Raw genomic sequence first — 19,460 nt, forward strand, 5'->3', positions numbered from 1 at the left:
CGTTACAGTAGGCTACAATGCCATGCACAACTGATGCACAGAAAAGTAAGCGCAAACAGTTGTTTTCAGCATGCAAACAAAGCCCAGGTTATCACTTACACTGTAAAAGTTGAAATAACAAATATGTGCACGAACATACGTGTATATGATTTGTTTTGCTTTAATTTATGAATGATGTTACTTTGTTCAGAACGTGGACTTTCTGAGTCCACGCGGTGTACGTTAGGCTATGTTATGACTCCGTGAATGAGAACCACTTACTCCACAAAATCCTTACCATGTATCGTTTTAGCTGGTAATAACTACAATGTAACAGATAATGTCATGCTCCATGCTTAAATATCCATGTTTAAAATATTCAGGTCTGATAATGCTCCCTCCAATTTGGGAAAAATGGGAGACAGGCAGTCTGAATTTCAGAGACGTGTTGCACTTCAATTAGTTCACCCAATTAGGTAGGCTAATTCGTTGAATGGCCCACCAAGGTCATGTTAGTTGCATTGGTCGTTCTTCTCGGTTAACTAATTATTTTCTGATTAGAATGGGGGAGGGAGGTTATTACAAACTTACCCGCACGTGACCCCTAGTTATTTAGTGCCACCTGTTATGACCACGGTGACGTCATACATTGGCTGAACTGTCGGGGGAACAAAGGTAGGGTGACGTAATGTCGGTGAGATGGCTGATTTAGAAAATACCGGGACCGTGAACACCAAACGCATTTTTCTTGTCTGATCTCATGAGTGGTATCATGCATGTGCTGACAGAAACATGAAATCATGTTTTGATCTTAGCGGACAGTCTGTCATTTTAAGGAAACTGGGCTTTGTATCGCGTCAATCATGACAGCGATGGCAATATTGCATAGGATAATTGATGTTCGCCGCTCTCTCCCAGATATTGCCCTCATTTAGGAACTAGGGGGCGTTTCTTTTCCGTCGTTATTAAAATAACTGCGTAAGGAAGGTTCGCACAAAGTCTAAGCATTCCGTTTACACTAACCGAGTTAGTGAAGGGTTGCCTTTTCTCTCAGCAAGAGTTCAGAGTTGGATGCTGAGCTGGTCCTTTGTTTGGTGGGTCGAGCATGCAGGGTCGCTGATGTTTATGTGCCCAAATCCTCTCTGCTGCCTGGGTGAGCTGAGCAGAATAGCCTACTGCTGCCCTCCGTATGCCCAACGACTTTGACAAGAGTTGGGAAAGATTCTTGAAAGATTGGAGTCTTGTAACTGGTGTGCCCCCCATTTAAGCTTTATTCAAAAGAAAGAATCTTTCCCAAATCTTGTCAAAGTTGTTTGGTGTAAGCAGGCCATTCATGGCACATAAGAAGAGCTGATTGTTCTGGCCTCGCAGTTCTGTTTCCTCTCTCTTTATTTAGTGCCCCGTTTATCTCCCTTCAGTGCGTTCCCGTCCCCGTCCCCGTCTTGAGTCGTCTGCTCATCCTTTCTTTATTGGTTTCCATCGTTTTATTCGACCATGTCTCTATTTATTCGACCATGTCTCTCTTTATTCGACCATGTCTCTATTTATTCGACCATGTCTCTCTTTATTCGACCATGTCTCTCTTTATTCGACCATGTCTCTATTTATTCTACCATGTCTTTCTTTATTCGACCATGTCTCTATTTATTCTACCATGTCTCTATATTATTCTACCATGTCTTTCTTTATTCGACCATGTCTCTATTTATTCTACCATGTCTCTTTATTTGAAGTATTTTCTTTTAAGAATAAGTATGCAGTGCATCTATAATGAAAGTAATGTATTGTCTGTAGTTTGCGTAGGCACTTTAATTGCTATATGCCAAACTAAACCCAGCTCAGCTGCCTCTGTGGTTGACAAACCGGCTGTTGGAATATGACATGACTGAATGAAAAGTGATTATTTGCAGGTCATTGTATTTATTTAGTAATAATTGTGTAGCAGCATCTCCGTCTTGTCTGGTAGTGTGGTCTTGCACTCAGACCACCCCTCCCCTCTCTCTCCTTCTGTCTCTGGATCAATAAAACACTAAAAGGTAAAACGGGAGTTGAAACATTAACGTTGCTCACTCACTCAGTCCTTTTAGAGGCTAATGGTGCTCTCTCTCGCTCTCTCTCTCCCTCTCTCTCGCTCTCTCCCTCTCTCTCTCTTGCTCTCTCTCCCTCTCTCTCGCTCTCTCTCGCTCTCTCCCTCTCTCTCTCTCTCTCTCTCTCTCTCTCTCTCTCTCTCTCTCTCTCTCGCTCTCTCTCTCGCTCTCTCTCCCTCTATAGCTCATTGTCCATCTTTACTTCTTTTTGTGTTTCCGTCTCCCTGCAAGACCAGTGATTCACCTCCTCCTCCTCCGTCATTAGGCCTGAGTCCATATCACCATCTTCCTCCGTCATTAGGCCTGAGTCCATATCAGGATATGGCCGATAGTTTCAGTTGTGGGAGCTCCACAGTAATACAGTGCATATAGAAACACCAATATTATTGTGAGGTTATGGTTTTGTAACTGATCATGTTGGTTATGTGTCTGTAATCATCTGCACTTCAGGAAATAATTGACTCCCTCTTCTGCCTCTTTGTCCACATGGGCTCTCTTGCATGTTAGAAATGAGCATGAGCTTAGAAATGACCTGCAGTGTGTGTGTGTCCCATCACCTGTAGTGTGTGTGTGTGTGTGTGTGTGTGTGTGTGTGTGTGTGTCCCATCACCACTGACCTGCAGTGTGTGTGTCCCATCACCATGACTTGTCCTCACTACTGGAGGAGCAGAGGAGCGCGTGCTCTCCCCCTCGGTGCAGGGCCGGGGCATGACTCAAGGAGGGAAGTTGAATAATGGATGATATCTTTATATAGAGCCTTTCATCTGCGTTCATGTCTGCTCGCTGAAGAACCGCACGAGTGAGCGACTGGTGCGGTGTAACACGCACCTCCCCACTCACCAACCCCCGCCTTGACAACGCACCTCCTCACTCACCAACCCCCACCCTGACAACGCGCACCTCCTCACTCACCAACCCCCGCCCTGACAACGCACCTCCTCACTCACCAACGCACCTCCTCTCACCAACCCCCGCCCTGACAACGCGCACCTCCTCACTCACCAACCCCCTGCCCTGACAACGCGCTCCCGCCCTGACAACGCACCTCCTCACTCACCAACCCCCGCCCTGACAACGCGCTCCCGCCCTGACAACGCACCTCCTCACTCACCAACCCCCGCCCTGACAACACGCACCTCCTCACTCACCAACGCACCTCCTCACTCACCAACCCCCGCCCTGACAACGCACACCTCCCCACTCACCAGCGCACCTCCCCACTCACCAGCGCACCTCCCCACTCACCAACCCCCGCCCTGACAACGCACCTCCCCACTCACCAACGCACCTCCTCACTCACCAACCCCCGCCCTGACAACGCACACCTCCTCACTCACCAACCCCCGCCCTGACAACGCACCTCCCCACTCACCAACGCACCTCCCCACTCACCAACCCCCGCCCTGACGCGCTCCTGCTCACTCACAGGGCTGGATGGGCACCACCACGGCAGCACGCCACTGAGCCCACACAACATGGATGCCACCCTGGTGTTTGAACAGCCAGAGGGCTGTGGGACGCAATGAGCTGAATCTGGCAAGATGCGCATCAGATCTGAGGCATCAGTGCCGCCGCTAAATGCATCCGTGTGGTTGGGTTGGGAGTGGGCTGCTCACGTAGTGAGTTGGGTGACTAAGACTCGAGTTGACGGAGCGATGACTCACTTAATGAAGCCGTGGGCTTGGATCTGATTCGTCATTGCCACGCAACACAGAGAAGGTGAAGGGAAAATGTCACTTTGACTCATATGCCACCTTTGCTATAGATCAGTGTGCAGTCTTCACCAGAGAGACGCACCTACACCTCTCCTCAGAACAACTAAGACTTACGCCTCTCCTCAGAACAACTAAGACTTACGCCTCTCCTCAGAACAACTAAGACTTACACTGCTCGTCAGAACAACTAAGACTTACACTGCTCGTCAAAACAGCTCAGCACCTTCGGAGGCTGATTGAAGTCTGCTGGGTGATGGTGGAAAGATTAGATATATTAAATGGAATGGAATGAGTCTTTGTTTTAGCACGACCTTCTGAGTGCCCTGTGTATGATGGGCTACAGTAAAGCAAGTGAACTCCACTGTGCCACACTACAGCAAAGCAAGTGAACTCCACTGTGCCACACTACAGTAAAGCAAGTGAACTCCACTGTGCCACACTACAGTAAAGCAAGTGAACTCCACTGTGCCACACTACAGCAAAGCAAGTGAACTCCACTGTGCCACACTACAGTAAAGCAAGTGAACTCCACTGTGCCACACTACAGTAAAGCAAGTGGACTCCACTGTGCCACACTACAGCAAAGCAAGTGAACTCCACTGTGCCACACTATGAGCAATTCAGCGTTTGACCTTTCAGCTGGGCTGAGAGTGGACAGTTCAGGCCGCACTCTGACGTTCATGAACACCCTCCCCAAGATCTCCCCTTTACACCTGACCCTAACGCCGTCCCCACGCTGTCCCCTTTACACCTGACACCCTTTACACCTGACCCTAACGCCCTCCCCACGCTGTCCCCTTTACACCTGACACCCTTTACACCTGACCCTAACGCCCTCCCCACGCCTCACACCTTTACACCTGACACCCTTTACACCTGACCCTAACGCCCTCCCCACGCCTCACACCTTTACACCTGACACCCTTTACACCTGACACCCTTTACACCTGACCCTAACACCCTCCCCACGCCTCACACCTTTACACCTGACACCCTTTACACCTGACCCTAACGCCCTCCCCACGCAGCACACCTTTACACCTGACACCCTTTACACCTGACGGTAAGGCCACTTGGGGCTGTAGGCCGAGATGGAGAGAGAGACACTTTGATTGATCTAGGAGCAATTTGAGGTATCCAGTAGCTTATTAAAAGTCACAACACACACACACACACACACACACAGTACAATGGAGTGATGTGGTAAAGTAGTGGGCAGAATAACTGCACTGTCCAGCTAAATCCTGCACGGCTGTGTGTGTGTGTGTGTGTGTGTGTGTGTGTGTGTGTGTGTGTGTGTGTGTGTGTGTGTGTGTGTGTGTGTGTGTGTGTGTGTGTGTGTGTGTGTGTGTGTGTGTGTGTGTGTGTGTGTGTGTGTGTGTGTGTGTGTGTGTGTGTGTGTGTGTGTGTGTGTGTGTGTAGGGCACAGTCCTGTCCTCGTCCTGTCTGACACAGTTCAGTTTGAGACCTGCTCGTAAAGATGCTGCCATACTGACCGATTAAACTAGATGACGCACAGACAGAGGTCCTCTGTTTGAGTAGATACTTTGACCCCACTCTTGTCTTTGGTAAGAGAAAGAGGATTAGGCCAGGGCCGTAGACGGAATAGGGTCGTGTGTGTGTGTGTGTGTGTGTGTTGCATACGAGATCTGAGATAATAGATATGCCCCTCTGATCTCTGTGTGAGCTCAAACTTGAGCTTTAATCTGGCCGATACGCCACCACAGCGCCGGCTCCCTCCCTCCCCAGTGTGGGCACCAGTGTGCGCACTAGCGTGGGCACTGTAGCAGCGTGGGCACTGTAGTAGCGTGGGCACTGTAGTAGCGTGGGCACTGTAGCAGCGTGGGCACTGTAGCACTGTAGCAGCGTGGGCACTGTAGCAGCGTGGGCACTGTAGCAGCGTGGGCACTGTAGCACTGTAGCAGCGTGGGCACTGTAGCAGCGTGGGCACTGTAGCACTGTAGCAGCGTGGGCACTGTAGCAGCGTGGGCACTGTAGCACTGTAGTAGCGTGGGCACTGTAGTAGCGTGGGCACTGTAGCAGCGTGGGCACTGTAGCACTGTAGCAGCGTGGGCACTGTAGCAGCGTGGGCACTGTAGCACTGTAGCAGCGTGGGCACTGTAGCAGCGTGGGCACTGTAGTAGCGTGGGCACTGTAGCAGTGTAGCAGCGTGGGCACTGTAGCAGCGTGGGCACTGTATCAGCGTGGGCACTGTAGCAGCGTGGGCACTGTAGCACTGTAGCAGCGTGGGCACTGTAGCAGCGTGGGCACTGTAGCAGCGTGGGCACTGTAGCACTGTAGCAGCGTGGGCACTGTAGCAGCGTGGGCACTGTAGCACTGTAGCAGCGTGGGCACTGTAGTAGCGTGGGCACTGTAGCAGCGTGGGCACTGTAGCAGCGTGGGCACTGTAGCAGCGTGGGCACTGTAGCACTGTAGCAGCGTGGGCACTGTAGCAGCGTGGGCACTGTAGCAGCGTGGGCACTGTAGCACTGTAGCAGCGTGGGCACTGTAGCAGCGTGGGCACTGTAGCACTGTAGCAGCGTGGGCACTGTAGCAGCGTGGGCACTGTAGCACTGTAGTAGCGTGGGCACTGTAGCAGCGTGGGCACTGTAGCAGCGTGGGCACTGTAGCACTGTAGCAGTGTGGGCACTGTAGCACTGTGGGCACTGTAGCAGCGTGGGCACTGTAGCAGCGTGGGCACTGTAGCACTGTGGGCACTGTAGCACTGTAGCAGCGTGGGCACTGTAGCAGCGTGGGCACTGTAGCACTGTAGTAGCGTGGGCACTGTAGCAGCGTGGGCACTGTAGCAGCGTGGGCACTGTAGCACTGTAGCAGCGTGGGCACTGTAGCACTGTGGGCACTGTAGCACTGTAGCAGCGTGGGCACTGTAGCAGCGTGGGCACTGTAGCAGCGTGGGCACTGTAGCACTGTAGCAGCGTGGGCACTGTAGCACTGTGGGCACTGTAGCACTGTAGCAGCGTGGGCACTGTAGCAGCGTGGGCACTGTAGCACTGTAGTAGCGTGGGCACTGTAGCAGCGTGGGCACTGTAGCAGCGTGGGCACTGTAGCACTGTAGCAGCGTGGGCACTGTAGCACTGTGGGCACTGTAGCACTGTAGCAGCGTGGGCACTGTAGCAGCGTGGGCACTGTAGCAGCGTGGGCACTGTAGCACTGTAGTAGCGTGGGCACTGTAGCAGCGTGGGCACTGTAGCAGCGTGGGCACTGTAGCACTGTAGCAGCGTGGGCACTGTAGCACTGTGGGCACTGTAGCAGCGTGGGCACTGTAGCACTGTAGCAGCGTGGGCACTGTAGCAGCGTGGGCACTGTAGCAGCGTGGGCACTGTAGCAGCGTGGGCACTGTAGCAGCGTGGGCACTGTAGCACTGTGGGCACTGTAGCACTGTAGCAGCGTGGGCACTGTAGTAGCGTGGGCACTGTAGCCGGCTGGGGCGCTGCCACCACACAGCGGTTGGCACAGGAGGCCGCCTGTAGACTGGGTGCTGCTTTGCCATTTCAGACGCTGTGGTGCTACACTAATTGGCCTTTTTGTGATTGATTAAATCACACCCATCCTTAAAGGGATGCAAGGCCATTAGCTCCAACCCTTAAAGAGAGGACTTGAGCACATTGGTGGAGATGACATTCCTTCAGCTCAGAGTCCAGCTGTACACTGCTTTTGGATAATGAGCACCTCTGTGTTTTTTGCCAAATGCGCTGATCCAGTAGCCTTGACCCATCCACCTGCATCTCACTTATCTCACTAAAGAACAGCCCGGCTCCTCTCAACGTACCTGTATCTCCCACACCAGGAGAGCAGATCGGTCAGAGAGGGCAGAGAGGACAGAAAGGGCATGACCTTACAGGAGAGCAGATCGGTCAGAGAGGGCAGAGAGGGCATGACCTTACAGTTTCAAAATCAAAAATGGCAGTTGACTGGACACAGTAAAACGGAAATAGAGTAGAGTATTTGACCTGTAACCCTTCTGCTCTCTCATTGGCCAGAATATTGGACCTGTAACCCCTCTGCTCTCTCATTGGCCAGAATATCTGACCTGTAACCCCTCTGCTCTCTCATTGGCCAGAATATCTGACCTGTAACCCCTCTGCTCCCTCATTGGCCAGAATATCGGACCTGTAACCCCTCTGCTCTCCCACCTGTTCCACTAATTGAAGCTGATTTGATGACGGTAGCAAATTTAACTCCTCACCACAGTTGCTTTAACCCTCTCTCTTTCTTACTGTATTTCTTTCTCTCCTTCTCTCTCTCCCTCTCTCTTCCTCCCTCCCTAACTCCTATCTTTCGTCATCATCATGGCCCCTCCCCAGGAGTGAGCTGATCCATTATTCATGGCGTCCCAAGGTGGCGTCCCAAGGCCGGGACACTCAGATGGAGTCGCAGGAACACAGTGCCTGACCTTGGGTGGCCATGGCCACTCAGCTGAGACTCTCACTTCCTCTCTCACTTCCTCTCTCACTTCCTCTCTCTCTTCCTCTCTCTCTTCCTCTCTCTTCCCCGCTCTCCTTCTCTCTTCCTCTCTCTCTTCCTCTCTCTCTTCCTCTCTCTCTTCCTCTCTCTCTTCCCCTCTCTCCTCCCCTCTCTTCCCTGCTCTCTCTTCCCTGCTCTCTTCCTCTCTCTTCCTCTCTCTCCCTCTCTCTCCCTCTTTCTCTTCCTCTCACTTCCTCACTCTCTCTCTCTCTCACTTCGTCTCTCTTCCTCTCTCTTCCTCTCTCTCGCTGGAGCCCCACAGTCCAATAACTCATAATGATTGTTTATATCCGAATGCGTTCCTCCCTCTATCCGGTCTGAAATGAAATTCAATTCCATTAAACTAAGTCCGGCATAATTGGCCGGTGAATTATTAATGTGCAGGCTGAAGCTTAAATGCCAAATGATGTCAGAAGCCTCTCTGCACTGCACAGTGCACACACGGGCGTACGCAACCCTTTAGCTCCAGCACACACGAGCGTACGCAAACCCTTTATACTGCCATAAATTAGTTCCAGATTCACTCCTCTGCTTTCCTACACAGTTCACAGACCTCTGAAGACTGGGGGTCAGCATCTTCACAGACCAGTGATGCCCGCTGTAATGCGGTCATTAGTTCGGGTTAATATTGTTTGCAAAGGGTAGATTGCTGGCTTGTGCAGTAGCCTGTTTCAGGGCAGTAGAACATCAGGTCATTTTCCCTTGCCTGGGCCCTTACTGTTGCATAATAATGCAGTTATTTGAAACCATCCGACAGTCATGAATACAATGATCACTCTTCAGCCATGACCAGTCATTCTGTAGCTAACCTGTGGCACACTGGTCATTCTGTAGCTAACCTGTGGCACACTGCTAACCTGTAGCACACTGGTCATTCTGTAGCTAACCTGTGGTACACTGGTCTGTAAGTGTCATTCTGTAGCTAACCTGTGGTACACTGGTCATTCTGTAGCTAACCTGTGGTACACTGGTCATTCTGTAGCTAACCTGTGGCACACTGCTAACCTGTGGCACACTGGTCTGTAAGTAGCTAACCTGTGGTACACTGGTCTGTAAGTAGCTAACCTGTGGTACACTGGTCATTCTATAGCTAACCTGTGGCACACTGGCCTGTAAGTAGCTAACCTGTGGCACACTGGTCTGTAAGTAGCTAACCTGTGGTACACTGGTCTGTAAGTAGCTAACCTGTGGTACACTGGTCTGTAAGTAGCTAACCTGTGGTACACTGGCCTGTAAGTGTGTGTGTGCCTGGCTTCACAGGCCAGACCTCTGCCCTGAATGGTGAGTGCTGTCTGTGTCCTGCGCAGCCTTGCTGCTGTTCCACTGTTCCTGCTCAGAGCCCGTGTCTTCTGACCGTCTCTACATTTAGCCTACAGAGTCCTCTGTGCTGTTGGCCTAATACTTTGCATAGTTTCCATTCCAGCGCCGTCCACTTGCCCCCGTGTGGGTCTTTGTCCCTGAGAGCGGCAGAGGTAAGAGTCCTGTCCAGCGCTCCACCAGCGAGCCCGGAGTCCAGACAAAGCTGGGATTGTTTGTGGAATGCCATCAGTTGTCCCTCCCTATTGTGCGTGCTTGTGACCCTGGAAGTTTTTAATGAATGTGAGCAGAGCTGTCTGATACGGAGTGCTGTGGCCAAGAGCAGCACGGCACTACGGAGATGTGGCCTGCTGGTGCTCTCCGATAGGTTACGCGGTGTGCTCATCACTCCCAGGTGCTCTCCGATAGGTTACGCGGTGTGCTCATCACTCCCAGGTGCTCTCCGATAGGTGTCTGCGGTGTGGTCATCACTCCCAGGTACTCTCCGATAGGTTACGCGGTGTGCTCATCACTCCCAGGTGCTCTCCGATAGGTTACGTTGTGTGGTCATCACTCCCAGGTGCTCTCCGATAGGTTACGTTGTGTGGTCATCACTCCCAGGTGCTCTCTTCTCACTTCTAAATAACCTGTCCTCTCCATTTTTCACTGAGTTATGCCAGCCTGTTTACCACCGAGCTCTTTAACATTTGAAAAGCCATTGAGTTGTGTGACATGTATGTCTATAAATAAGTCCATTCATTGCCCAGGGTATTTATGGGGCGCTTGGCACAGCTCTCACACTCGAGGTACGCATCTCGCTCTCTTATACACATACTCTTTCTCAATCATCTCTCTCTCTCTCTCTCTCTCTCTCTCTCTCTCTCTCTCTCTCTCCCTCTCTCTCTCTCTCTCCCCCTCTCCCCCTCTCCCTCTCTCCCCCTCTCCCCCTCTCCCTCTCTCTCTCTCTCTCTCTCTCTCTCTCTCTCTCTCTCTCTCTCTCTCTCTCTCTCTCTCTCTCTCTCTCTCTCTCTGTGTATTCCTGAATGTCTCTAAAACAGACCTGTTCAGAGTTTCCTTTTAAAACATTTTCACAAGGGTTTTTAGGGATATTTATGGTCATGTGTGGAAGATACTTTCTTCTTCCATTCTCCAGGTTAGTTACATAGTAAGTACTCTCTCTTCCAAGTTAGTTAGTGAGCACCCCCCCCCCCCCCCCTCGGTTGTGCTCTGCAGGATGACATCATTAGCGTCTGCGCCCCCCCCCCCAAATCTGAGCATTCATGTCCGACTCGCTCCTCTCGCCCAGACAGCAGACGGAGAGGTTGTGGTTCGGTTGCCGATAACCTTTCCAGACTGGGACCGATCCGGCCCGCAGCCGTGCCGCAGCCGTGCCGCAGCCGCGCTGGGAGCCTGTTGTGCCGCCGGCGTCTGCTGTGGCTGGCAGCCGTGATGATGCCCCTTGTCATGGCCCTGGCAGAGCCGCTCGGAATGGCTGTGATTACAGCAGCGCTCTCTCCCCGTGACAGACAGCGCCTCCACCCCTCCCTCTGCTCACCGTGCTCAGGCCGAACGCTCCCTCCGCTCTCACAGTGCTCAGGCCGAACGCTCCCTCCGCTCTCACAGTGCTCAGGCCGAACGCTCCCTATCACAGTGCTCAGGCCGAACGCTCCCTCCACTCACACAGTGCTCAGGCCGAACGCTCCCTCCGCTCTCACAGTGCTCAGGCCGAACGCTCCCTCCGCTCTCACAGTGCTCAGGCCGAACGCTCCCTCCGCTCCCTCTGCTCTCGCCTTGCTCAGGCCGAACGCTCCCTCCGCTCTCACAGTGCTCAGGCCGAACGCTCCCTCCGCTCTCACAGTGCTCAGGCCGAACGCTCCCTCCGCTCTCACAGTGCTCAGGCCGAACGCTCCGATATGAGCAAGAGAAATTAAAAGCCCTCACTTTCATAGCTCACTTTCACTGCTCACCGATCACCTGCTGCAGGAACACGAGACAATGTAGTTACACTACTGTTAGCCCAAACTGACCCAACTACTGTTAACAAGGACAGTGGATTTGAGTAGCGGATATTCTCTTTCTCACAATAACCCCCCCCCCCCCCCCCTTTCTCCATCATAGCATTTCTCTCTGTCTCACGATAACTAAATTGGGACACGTTTACTCTTGCGGTCTAGTCTGAGTGCATCTCCTGGCTCCTCCATTAGCCCTCGGAGACCCTGCGGCCACCAGCCGGGAGGCCACCTGCTGTTGGGGTCGGGCTGCTGATGGCTGGAGTTGGTGTTTGATAAACCTCACAGGAATGGACTCTCTCTCTCTCTCTCTCTCTCTCTCTCTCTCTCTCTCTCTCTCTCTCTCTCTCTCAAATTCAAATTCAAATTCAAATTCAAATTCAAAGGAGCTTTATTGGCATGACTCAGACATGAAGTGTTGCCAAAGCAGACATATGACAATACAACAGATACAATATCTGTTTTGGGAAAAACAAAAGAAGAAATCTTATCAAATCAAAATAGAAAGAAAACTTATAATGATGATAAGCTAGCATGCTAGCTGAAGGAAAGAAAACTTGAATTTCTTCAATCTAAATAAAAAGGAAACTTATTTTAAACCTATACATAAAAATAGTAATAATAAAAGAAGAAGAAAATCAAACATTTACCAGAGAGATGAAGCTTAACAAACTTAAGTACTAAATTGAGTATATGTCTTGGACATATACTCAAGTTCATAAGAACTCTCATATAACTGCACACATATACTCTCAATCACACCTCTCTCTCTCTCTCTCTCTCTCTCTCTCTCTCTCTCTCTCTCTCTCTCTCTCTCTCTCTCTCTCTCTCTCTCTCTCTCTGACAGTGGGCTGCGTGCCTGTTGGCCGGCCTGTTTTATGTTTGTTTGAAGCTGCTGTTGAAATTTGAATAAAGGAGTGTGTGTGTGTGTGAGAGAGAGAGAGATTCATGCGGTGCTCAGGTGCGCATCTCGCCCTCTTATACATACTCTTTCTCACTCACACCTGTCTGTCTCTCTCTACTGTTATGGTGTGTGTGCGTGCGTGCGTGCGCTTTTCACCAACAATTGAGTCGTCGCAGCTTTCCCTCTCGGTTAGCCTCATTTTTCTCTCACTCTCTCTGCATTTCTATCCCTCTCTCCCTCCCTCCCTCCCTCATTCCCTCCCTCATTCCCTCGCTTGCAGGGATGAGGAGATGGAAGTGGTGATGGTCTGCAGGGATGACGACTCCGTGGTGGGCAGACATTAAAGCTTTGTTTCTTAACAAAGACAATTCTCCCTCTTTTTGCCAATTTCGGTGGACTCTCCTGCATAGCCTAGTGTGTGTATATGGCTGTACACTCTTTTGTGTGTAATTTTAGGTTAGAATCTTTGTGTGTGTGTGTGTGTGTGTGTGTGTGTTTATTCATGTCTGTTTGTATGTCTTTTGTCTGATTTTATACATATAGATTTGTGTTTGTTTGTAATTGTAGGTTAGAATCCTTGTTCGTGTGTGTCTCTGTGTGTGTGTGTGTGTGTGTGTGTGTGTGTGTGTGTGTTGGGGTGTGTGTGTGTGTGTGGGGGGGGGGGGTTGTGTTGGGTGTGTGTGTTGGGGGTGGGCTGGACTATGCTGTGTCTCTGTGTGTGTGCGTGTGTGTGTGTGTGTGTTGGGGTGGGCTGGACTATGCTTTCTCCCCGGGCCCTCTGAGGTTTGTGGTCTTTGTGGGGGATTTCAGATATGATGTGCCGGCCAGATTTGCTAGACAGGCAGACTGCAGACAAGCACACTACACACTACACACTACACACTACAGCCTGCAGGCCTGCCGGTCCTGTTGGTGCAGACGCACATGTGTGAGCAAGCTGACGGCGTCTGGGCTGCTCCTCACCTACCACAGACACTGCCCACAGCCAGCCGCCCACAGCCCCTTCTCCACAGACACTGCTCTCAGCCCCCTCTCCACACACAATGCTCTCAGCCCCTTCTCCACACACACTGCTCTCAGCTGGGCTCCAGTCACCCCAAAAGTTTGATCCCTCTCAGCATGCGACTTTGACTTGCTTGTGTGACGTGAGATAGCGTTTACGCTCCACACAACCTGAGGCCCTAAAGTCATTTTATTTATTTATTTATGTTTTTATGTGGATTGCTTGCAGACTCTGTGTGCACATATCATCATTGCCATCAGTTAGAGTGTTTCAGATGAGGAAACATGTAATGACCTGGAGCAGGAAATAACAGTAAATCAGGAAAAGCCTTTTGTGCCATTACTCATGTTTCATAAATCATCATCCCACAAGTTGTTCCAGGATGGATGATGTGGATTATTTAGTGAGGCCAACATTAGCCACATCAGCAAATGTTATTGGCAAACTTTTTAGCCCATTTTCCTGTTTACTAAGAGGGTCCAAAAAGCCTAATAACTCCTCAAAGAGGTTTTCTGCAAGTCATTCCAGAATTCCACAATGATCAAATCTAGAATCTGGTGTTGTTTGAGTTCATTATGACATCATCAAAGGGAACCCTCAATTAGAACCCTCAGCACATCTAAACGGATCGGAGCCAGAGCCGGAGCGGACCCGGTCTGGTGTCTGGTCTCTCTCTGTCCTTTTCATCTTACTCCTCCCTTGTTCACTCTGAACCTGATGAAAAGGAAGAGTCTCTCCATCTCTATCATTCTGTCTCCCTCTCTTTATTCTCATGCAGTATTTAACAGTACTGCCAAAGTGCAACAAGTAAATTTCACTCACTCACTCACTCACTCATCTCTCTCTCTCTCTCTCACTCCCTCCCCTGCTGTGTTTTCTCTGATGGTCTCCATCTTGTTTAAAAGAGAGTGATGCTGGTGTCTTTAAGGCTGTCAGGAGTGGTAATGGAGAAGCCTGACTGAGCGCTGTCTGCTGCAGGAGCACAAGCGTGAGGGGGAAGTGAGCGCTGAGACTTTATGAGCGGAGTGGAGAGTTGAGGGATCACGCCTAAAGAATGAGGACATCCAACATGATTTCAGCCCAAAACGTCTCTGCCCAGGAATCTCCTCTGATGTTCAGGCCTTGTGAGTCATGTTCATCTGTAACATTTAACTCCATGTGAGGCTTCCTCTGTTGAGTTCCTGGGTCCCAGACTGCTGTGAGTGCTGCCTTGGTGAGTCTGTAAAACGGCTGCTTTATGGGCTGATTTGTTTTTAATTCTAGAGGCCCCCTCCACCTCCCCCTCGTGCATCTCCTCGTTGGCGGTGCGGTCGTGCGAGTGCCCGCGGGTGAAGTCTGGCGAGCGAGAGCGACTCTGTGGTCTAGACGCCGAGCAAGCGATCGTGCTGCTGTGCTGACGGAAACCCCATGAGTCAGTCTGTCCGACCCCCCCGCCACCACCAGCACGGCACCACCCCCCCGCCACCACCAGCTCTGCTGCACGCCATCCCCTCAGAGAGCCGCCACATCTGCCCCAGAGAGCCGCCACATCTGCCCCAGAGGCTGATGCCATCAGGACAGTCACTCCAACATGTTCCGTTCCGTTGCCTCGGTTCCGCTTGCCTTAGGGTCCAGCTCTGATTGGCCGTGGTGCCGGATGGTCCAGCTCTGATTGGCCGTGGTGCCGGAGGGTCCAGCTCTGATTGGCCGTGGTGCCTGTTGCTTTTAACGCCACATTAGGCACATGCGCTCTGATCGGACACTAATCGCCGTTAGACGTTTGCGAGTCGTCATTAATAGTGGACTGGACTACAGTTTGTTGATCTGATGTGGCCCGGATGTGGCCCTGATGTGGCCCGGATGTGGCCCTGATGTGGCCTGATCTAGACTAGAGTCTGCTGTAAATCATGCTCTACCTGCCCTTTGCAGAGCTCGTCTCCATCTCCGCTGATGTTAATTATTGAGATTATAGCCGTGTTAATGAGACCCCTAAGTGCTAATGGATTCGTCAGGACCGACTCCTGCCAAGTCATCAGCCCCCACTATGCAGTGAAGCCCACCACAAAACACGTCGGTTCATTTTAATGCTGAGTGGAACGCTCCAACCTTTCCCAGTTGCTGAGTGGAACGCTCCAACCTTTCCCAGTTGCTGAATGGAGCGCTCCAATCTTTCCCAGTTGCTGAGTGGAACGCTCCAATCTTTCCCAGTTGCTGAATGGAGCGCTCCAATCTTTCCCAGTTGCTGAGTGGAGCGCTCCAATCTTTCCCAGTTGCTGAGTGGAACGCTCCAATCTTTACCTTTCAGTCTCTCAGCAGAAGCCCCTCTACCCCCAACTACTGCTCTACCCACCAACCACCCCTCTACCCCATTTTACCCATCACCCTCTTTTCTACCCCCACAACCACCCTTCTACCCCAACCCCACTCTCCCCTCTACCCCCCCCCCCCCCAACAACACCCTCCCCCCACACCAACACCAACCACCACACTCCCCTCTACCCCAACCACCATTTGGCCAGGCTATTTTCCTTGTGCATGAGTGTCTGTGTTAAGGTTTAGTGTGTGAGGGTGAAGGGTGTTTGTTGTGTATGGATGTGTGTGTGTGTGTGTAGGGTAGGGTAGGGGGTGGTCTAATATTGCATGGTCTGAAGTGTAGTACATTCCTGAGCCTACATTGCGGATCCCTCTCTCCGGGGGGCCTGGCGGGGTGGAGGTGACACTGGCGAGGAGAGGTGTGTGTGTGTGTGTGTGTGTGTGTGTGTGTGTGTGGTGTGTGTGTGTGTGTGTGTGTGCGAGGAGAGGTGGAGCTTTATTGGCATTTAGTAACATGAAACCAGAGACCTCTGAGCCAACACTGCCCTCAGTAATGGTCACCTTTGGCCTCTACAGGACTGTGTTTGCCCACAAAAAGAGCTGACCCTGAATGTAGCGACCCGCAGGTCAGCTCCCCACTCACCTCAATGTAGCGACCCGCTCAGTGTTGCCGTTTGTTTGTTTGTTTGTTTGTTTGTTTGTTTGTGTGTGTGACACTTGTGGTTTGAAAATGGCTATTTATTTTGATGGGGCTCCATGCCCACTGCTACAGGCTATAAACCACTTTATTGCTAATGCAAACAATGATCCAGCTCAAAAGTGTAGCGATCTGCTGTGTGGTCCAACAGACTCTTAAGGAAATTTCAAAGCTTTTAAACTTGCAAGTCCTGCACTTCACAGCCTATTACGAACGACAAGGCAATCCTCACCCCTGGTGATTTCCTCTGAACCTTCCTAGCGTGACGCTCGGCTGAGAACATGGTTTCCCTTTATTGCCTCAGATCTGCTCTTAAGGAGTAGTCTTGGAAGGAGAAGGAAAAGAAAGGAAACGGATTCCGGCTTTACTCCAGAAATGTCAGGGATTAAAAAAAAACTCACTCTGGAATGGGTCTGGTATTTACTGATCTGCACAGGAACAGAGCCAGGTCCACTGCAGGTCCACTGTGAGCAGGGAGTGCTTGCCAGGGTGGATGTTCATTGACATCAGCTTGGCTTCTACAAGTGTAAACCAAACTTAATTACAGAGTCCCTGTAGACACACACACACACACACACACACACACACCCCGTCCACACTGAAATCATGTCAGTCATGCCCAGCACATAAAGCCCCCTTGGACATCGGAATGTTAACACCCTACCCCCGACCCCGGACTGTAAGTCACGTATCTGTAACGATCTCCCACCTGGTATGTTGGCACTGCTTCCACAGTGTTGGGGTGGGTGAGCTGCCTTATCTAGTTGGAGCAGGACATGGCACTGCTTCCACAGTGTTGGGGTGAGCAGCTCAGCTGCCTTATCTAGTTGGAGCAGGACACGGCATGGCTTCCACAGTGTTGGGGTGGGTAGCTACGCTGCCTTATCTAGTTGGCGCAGGACACGGCACTGCTTCCACAGTGTTGGGGTGATCATCTCTGCTGCTTCCACAGTGTTGGGGTGGGCAGCTCAGCTGCCTTATCTAGTTGGAGCAGGACACGGCACTGCTTCCACAGTGTTGGGGTGGGTGAGCTGCCTTATCTAGTTGGAGCAGGACACGGCACTGCTTCCACAGTGTTGGGGTGGGTGAGCTGCCTTATCTAGTTGGAGCAGGACACGTGGTGGAGGTCAGTCAAAACCCCAATCATGCCCCAGCCGTGGCGCGACTGTCTGGGGCACCTGCACCTGTGGTCCTTTCCGGATCCCACCCCAACTCTCATCCACTCACCTCCTGTCTCTCTCTACTGTCCTATGTGATTAAAGGCATAAAAGCCCCCCCCCCCCCCCCCCAATCTGACCCTCTCCAGCCGGCTCATTGGTGACCTCCTGCCGTCCCCTTCCTCCGCCGACATTTTTGTCAAAATGAGTTTCTCATTCTGTGACATTTGAAGAAGGTGAGGTGTTCCTTGTAGTTGTTTGCATTTTTGGACATTATATCTAAAGTAAGTTTGTTCCACTTATTGGTAAAACACTATGAGTTCTAAAACTTTGAAGCTTAATATCTCTACTACTCAGAACGTAGATATATTTCTGTATATTGCCATATATTTCTAAGGGGATGTGTCTCGAAACAGTCACTTCTGCAGCAATGCTGCTCATCCCATTCTCCCAGATGAAGGATCTGGAACCTTTTCAAAGGATTGCAAGCTTGTTGGGTAGGTGTCTGTCCAGTTTGATTTTTGGTTGGATGATGAGCCCCTTTGAGGTTGTCTTCATCAGGTGTAAGATGTTCTTAGTGAAGAACCTTAACTTATTGTTATCGGTAGTCCCTCAGATGTTCTAGCAAAGAACCTTAATTTGTATTGGTAAAATGTGACGACCGTAACTGTCTGCTCTGCTACTGTAACTGCCGTCCTTACGTCTACCTAATGGGTCTGCTAAACACATGTAAAGTAAGACTGTGTTCTGTACGTGTGTGTGTGTGTGAGAAGGGCATATGAACCAACTGAAAGGTTTGTGCCTCCTGTATTTGCGGACACCTGGCGTTTGTCTCACGTGTGCTGATGGAACGCTGAGCGCAGCAGTTTGCACAGCTTAACCCCCCAAGGGACAGGCGTACCCTTGGCTTCAGGACATCGGAATTGTCTGTGTCACTGTTTTCTTGACCTCTGCGGCCTGCGCCTGTCTCCAAGATGCACTGTGCATTTTAACATGTGTTTAATAGTCCGTGCAGGACACAGGACTCTGCTCATCAATTTCGTTTTTTTTTTTGTTTATGTGTGCACAAAAGCCATTCTGTGAGCATACAGAATTAATTTAGTCTGTGGCGCAGGACAGGGAGAGACAGAGAGACAGAGAGAGAGAGAGAGAGAGAGAGACGTTTGTTCTGCTGTGTTGAATCTGTCTCTTATCTTCCTCTCGCCATGGCGTCCAATTAAGCACAACAAGCGGCTCCTCTGAGGCACCTGATTGGGAGGTTATTGATGGACCTCCACTCCTCTGGGCGTCCTTTGAGCAGACTGTCCTCTCTGTTTTACGGGGGCAGTGGCGGAGGAAGCTGCGATTATTTTTAGACTCCCTCTCTCCCAAGAAGCTAGGGGAGTTGGGAAATAAAAGCGCTTTACTCCCTTGAGAGCTGCTTACTAATGTATGGCCATTTGGAGAAAACTGAGTCAGACTTTCAGCTTGTGTTGTCGTCCTCCTCTTTCTCCTCTTCATCCTCCTCTGTGACAGGAGGAAAGGCTGCCTTCATCTCATTGTCTTTCCTCTCCCTGGTTAGCAGTGCTGGCTCGCATTTGTCCTGGGTGAGTGCCACGTCTGGCCCGGGTGAGTGCCACGTCTGGCCTGGGTGAGTGCCACGTCTGGCCTGGGTGAGGGCGAGTACCCTGCCATCTGTGCTGGAAACACTATGACATTCGTAATGAATCACCCGGCCGCTCTCCGCATGCCGTTCTCATCTCTGAGTGTCTGGACTCAAAGTTCAAACTCTTATTCAGCGGGGTGTGTCCTCTTCGGCCCTCCGTCCAACAGCTCATTTGGCTCCACATGTCTCTC

The 19,460-nt window shown here is 51.1% G+C and overlaps 1 protein-coding gene across 1 annotated transcript in view; it reads left to right on the forward strand.

Moving 5' to 3' along the window:
- nectin3b (nectin cell adhesion molecule 3b) overlaps positions 1–19,460 on the forward strand; it is a 44,546-nt gene that overhangs the window by 318 nt on the left and 24,768 nt on the right. The gene's annotated exons all lie outside the window — the stretch shown is intronic.

The sequence above is a fragment of the Sardina pilchardus genome, chromosome 5 (genome assembly GCF_963854185.1).
Source record: "Sardina pilchardus chromosome 5, fSarPil1.1, whole genome shotgun sequence".
NCBI lineage: Eukaryota > Metazoa > Chordata > Actinopteri > Clupeiformes > Clupeidae > Sardina > Sardina pilchardus.